Source organism: Parasteatoda tepidariorum, chromosome 6 (assembly GCF_982258835.1).
Source record: "Parasteatoda tepidariorum strain Cologne lab strain chromosome 6, Ptep-v5.0, whole genome shotgun sequence".
Classification (NCBI taxonomy): domain Eukaryota; kingdom Metazoa; phylum Arthropoda; class Arachnida; order Araneae; family Theridiidae; genus Parasteatoda; species Parasteatoda tepidariorum.
In genome coordinates, this window is record NC_141760.1 from 21,295,409 (window position 1) to 21,301,408 (window position 6,000).

Sequence of the window (6,000 nt, forward strand, 5' to 3'; positions counted from 1 at the left end):
AAGAAAAGTTAAAAATATTTTGCTGTTTACTCTCAAGATTTGTTTACATTAAAGATTTGAAAGGCATTTGCCAGTTAATCTTCTAAGTATAATTAAAAATGCTTAGACTTACAACTGGTAATAATTAATTTTTCTAAAGTATTTCAATTTAACTCATCTAATTAAAATTACTTAAGTATTTGGAAATCAGTATAAATTAACGGTTAAATCAAGCGTTTTTTGAAAATTAATGGTTTTTAAATTGTATTTTTTTAATGTTCAATTTTGTTATTTCTATTGCTGATAAGTTTAATTGAAATAATTAATAGTATATATAGTATTGAGAGTATATCTAGCTATCTACTCCTTATATTTTCTTTATCAAAATTAAACGCAATATGAATCCCCAATTGCAAACCTTCAAATTCTTATTCCTTGATTCTTGGTTCGTTTGTGCTTTTTAATAACACTCATTTTAATAATTAGTTTATCTTTTCATTAGTTATTTTATAGAAAAGAACTATGCGTAAATAAAACATAAAAATGCTCTTTTTTTCCAATGCCCTCCTGGGAAATGTCATACAGGCATCTGAAGGGCTGATTTGTTGGCTCCATATTAGGTAGGCCAACGTTGCTCCCACAGTAAGGACAGATAGTACAGAGAATGAAAGAAAATCCATGCCTTACCCGGGATTCGAACCCAGAACCTTTGTGATGCAAGGTCAGTTCCCTGACCCCTACACAGGGCGATCAGCATGCACATTTTTTAAAGTTTACTAATTAGTAAGATGCACTTGTACTGTTGTGCTACTTTTGTAATTAATCTATCTTTTCATTAGTTACTTGATAGAAAAGAACTGTGCATAAATAAAATACAAAACTGCACATTATTATTTAAAGTGTAGTAACTTGTAAGATGCACTTGTTGCACTGTTGCATACAATATCCAAATTATTGCAGAAACATTTTTATTCTTTTTTACAAGTTTACAATGACATTTTCTTGGAAACAATACTCTTATAAATCATGAAATATTTTTAAAAGGTTCGTTCATAAAAAATGAAGGTATGACCCTGAATAACTTTTTAAGTGAACTAACTGTTGATCATAATGGTTCAAAGCGGCTGCCTGAAACGCATAATAGTGCACTAATGCACAAATGAGTGCTAAATTAAGTCGCAAAATCAGACACAAAAATGTACTTTCTCTTAATAAATGTTCCTTTTCTTTCCAATGGGTTCGGAGTTTTTAACATCAAAATATGGAAGTAGCCGAAATCTAGAATATATGATCCCGATAGTTTATTAAAGAGAACGGTAGATCACTGAAGGTAGAGTTTGATCTCTGAAGGACAATTTCACTAATCGTGTATTTTACCATATCTCGGAAAGCGAATCAAAAAGTCTTCGCACACAATTATCCAAAGATAACTCCATCTGAAAAGCAGTTTTTTTTAATCATTATTTCATCGCCGAAGGATCGAAAAATTTTTTAATTGTATGGTATATAAATTTTTACATCATTTTAAGTTGCAAAATACACATTTTTACTAAATTGGTCGAACAGTTTTTGAAAAATAAAAATTTTAAAATATGGATTTTAAAAAATATTATCGCTTAGAAACTATTTAACCTATAACCAGCAAACCACACTACACTAATGTTTGTATTTTGACATTTAATATTTTATATTTTGTCTGTATTTTGTTTGTATGTTGTCATTTTTGTCATATAGTTTAAAAGGGTGTAAACATTTTTGTATCTTAATTCAATATTTTTCAAACTTCATAAAATAATAATAATACATAATAATAAAAATTTACATCTTTGGATAAGTCAACTTTATAACTGTGCACAAGTTCTTTTTGTTTCGCTTTATAACTGAATATGGCTGAATATGCAAAAAATAAAATTGGAATCAGGTGGCACAAACTTTAAACAACTCTCCTGCCGAAACTATTGGGACTAAATTTTCCCGATTGTGAGTGCCCCCCCCCCCCTTATCTTGATCGTAAAGATCCAGATCCGATTAAAAAACAAATGGAGTATGCTCAGGAAGTGCATTTTTGTGTCTCTGACATGATAAACAGCTAGCACAAATTAATTAGCATATTTGTGGTGAACCTTTACAGCCATTGAATTTGGCACTTAGTTTGTAAAAACATCAGATTATCGGAATAAATCGGTGGGTGATATTTTCTTATTTTGCTCTCTGTACAATTTTGAAGAAAATATGAAATTGTATAAGAGAAACAGCCTGTTTGAACAATCTAATATTTGAACATATTTTTTAATTTTGTCGGTGGTCATGTTAGAATTTATCCCCATTTCTTAGACTAGCTCTAAGCCAGGTCCTTGAAACTGGGCGAATGTTTCAGTAACTTTGAGGCGACCATTGATGTTTTTAGAAATAGATCCTCCACAGTAATCTTGAGGCAGTCCAGAATGTGCTCCGTTGCAGCATGAACATGGTGGAAAATTTTCATTTTATTCAGGTTTGTCGGTAAAGTATTGAATAACAACTTTATTCAGTTACTACGGTACTAAATAACAAATGGTTGTGTAGTACTAAATAACAAGTTTACTCAATTTTTTCGGTCAAGTAATGAAAAACAACTTTATTCAGTTTTGTCGGTAAAGTAATGAGTATCAGCTTTATTCAGTTTTGTCTGTAAATTACTGAATAAAAACTTTATTCAGTTTTTTCAGTTGAGTGCTAAATAACAATGTTATTCAGTTTTGTCGGTGAAGTACTGACAGTACAAAGTTTGTAAAGTACTAAGTTTGTTAAGCATAATTCTGTTGAGGAAAATAATAGTAAATGATTATAGAGGATTTTCTCTTGATCTAATTTCTTGCATAAATCTATGTAAAAAAAACATTGGATGGATGAAATTATATTTAATCAATAAAAAATCAAAGCCTTATTCCAGGCAATAAAAAGTGTAATTTATAATTATAAATATAATTATCTGTCACACCTATGTGTAATAAGTATGTAATATAGTGTAAAATATAATAATAATAGCTTAAAATATAATTTTTTCTTCTTTCTGACTTTTATCGTCCAATATGGAAATACCAAATTAAAGGATTATTATGACCTAAACGAAGCCTCGCTCAGGCACGAAACTCGGCACATAATTGTGTTTTGACATAATGAAGAAGTATTTTTTTTCTTTTTCAAAAATTTGGATTAGTTTTTTAGTTATCAGTCATTTTGCAAGAGAATCTATGCTTTTTCGTCTTCAAATAGCCATATTCAAAAAACTATTAAAAATGCATATACTTTTCTCCACTCTTATAAATGTATGCTAATGCGAACCTTACAATTGAAATATTAATTTTGGACAACTTAAACCAATAGTATACGAAGGAATTAATAATTTAATTGTAAGGTTCGCATTAGTTTACATTTATGAAAGTGAAGAAAAGTTTAACTTTTGTATTAAAAATGTGGCAACATAATCGATACGTAAATAGAACGCTTCGCTTTGATATATTTGTCGCGAATTTGAAGAAGAGCCTCAGAGCTCAAATAAATCTTATTAGGCTAAATTAAGCCTTAGCTATTGAAACGCAGTGCTATAAGCGAAAGCAAAGAGCACGCCACACCTTACTATACTCAATACTCAATATTTGTCGCTGTTCATAATTGTTATAATAAGTTTTTCTTCTTCTTTCCACGCTCTATTTTGTTTTCTTAAGCGAAGACGATAATTTTTGTAGCGATATAGAAAAAGAAATTGATACCATAAAAAATTATATGAAAATTGAAATTGGTACCATAAAAAATTAATTCGTTTTCGTGTTCTTTTCATGTATTTAGCATTTTAGTTTTTTTTTTCTTAAGCGTTGTAGCTATATAATATATAAAATAGGAATTTAAGACAAAATTGCAGGACAGAAACACTTTAATTGTCCACTAATCTTCAGATTTCCTGCTGTGTTTTAAAAAACTTTATTTGTGAAAACCTTTAGCGTGGCGGACAACTGGCCGCCTTAGGCGGCTAGTACATATATATATATATATATTCAGTAATCATGTTTAATATACAGTATGCCATAAAAACGGACCATGAATAACTTTTGATCTAATGATTGGATCTTCATGCTCAAGGACTCAATCTTAATGGTTCGAAGGGGTGACCTCAAAAATATCAATTTATTAATGCAGACGATAGTTACGAAATCAAACACAAAAACGTACTTTCTCTGAAAAAACATAAATTTTTTTCGACGGATTCGGAAATCTGACCCCCAAATTTAGGGGGTAGACTCAATCTGGGAAATATGGTCTCCATAGTTTGATTAAGAAAGCGATCCTAAGTTTGGATCCCTTAATGTTAATTTTACTTTTTGCGTACTTCGTCATATCTCGAGAACTTTTTTAAGGGAATTGAAACATTTTTCCGAACAATTATAAAAGTCGCTTATCTAAAGATAATTCCATGTAAAAAAATACATTCTAGTAAATATTTATTATTTTTTATAATTTCATTTTGACTTTAGAAAATAGCGAGTACAAATAATACGTGCACTCGTTATTTTCTAGCGATCGCTTTTTTCTGAAATTTTCCATATAATTTCTGTAATATACTTAAATAGATTTGTTCATCGTTTGTAGAGGAAATATATCCAAACATTCACTCAATATTTAAGTTTTGAACCATTTGGGCAGCGAAATGTTGCTAAGAAAAAACAAAAGTAGCCTCCGAACAGCTGCCAGATTAGGTTTATAAAAATGCAGTGCTGCATAAAAATGCATAACAATGCATTTTCATAGTTCAGCAATATTTTAATCATTGTTTAGTCGTTCTTATGCTAATGTAATTCCCTGTTTTGGTGATCAGAATTAACCTCTAAAATCATTTGATTTATAAAGGTTTTTCGAAACTTGTTCGCGCAAGAAAAATAAAAAAAGACTTAGTTAAAGTGCCTTGCCCTTGCAGCAAAGCTATAAAACTCTAAATTCCATCTTGCTGCAAAGAATTATCTGGTATTTATAACAGACAAGTAACTAAATTATTTTAAAAGTCATTAAACTTTTCTTTTTTAAAAAAAATCGAATATTTGGAGGCATTTTTCCACCTAGATGAAAATTATCAAAATCAGTGTGATTTACCTTTTTTATGAATTTTTGTGACCCTAGATAACGCAGCATTAGAGAAAAATTCTAAATATTAAAATAAAACCACGAATGCTTTTCATTTTTTCAAATCTGTGGCTTTTCTCCACCTTAACGTTTCAAGTCATTTTCAAAATAAGCATAGGACGCTGGCTAAGGATTGGCTAAACTTGACCAAACGGTCATAAAGTACCTCACATTGGTTATGAAAATAGCATATTATTCGCAAAAAAGCATCATTCCATGCTACTACAGAGCCTTCAAAGAGCAGCCTTAACGGCACCATGGGAACTTTTTTTGGTCTAAAGTTTAAACCAATAAATTCACAACTCCCTACAGATTGTTGAAGAAATTTGAACGCTATATTAACGAAATTTGACCACATTTAAGCAAAACAGTCACTTAAAATGTTTACAAAAAAATAAGAAAGTGTCTACAAAATCTGCATCTGCATTATTTTATAAAACATACTTCGTGAATCAATAGATAAAATACAATTTTTTATTGAACACATTTTTTCATCAAAGTTACTTCTTGCGTTAATTTTTAGGCAACCTATATAACATCTTGATCCCAATAGAATTATCATTCACTGCATAATTGCTGTCAAATTTTTGCCTATCTAATTATACATATTCCGTCTAAATTCTATTGAATACCTGTTAACTAACGAAATACACATTACTAAAATTATAATTTTATTTTTTAATTTCTATAATCTTTCTAGCATTATTTCAATTTTAGTGTTCGTATACAGAGGAATACTGAACGAAAACTGACTCTCCAACTTTCAGTAACACCGTTAATTTCAACTGAGAAATAATTTATACTCCCTTGATGGCAAAAGAAAATGCAAATTAGGTCGAAAAGCAACGGAAAAGGCTAAAAGAGAAA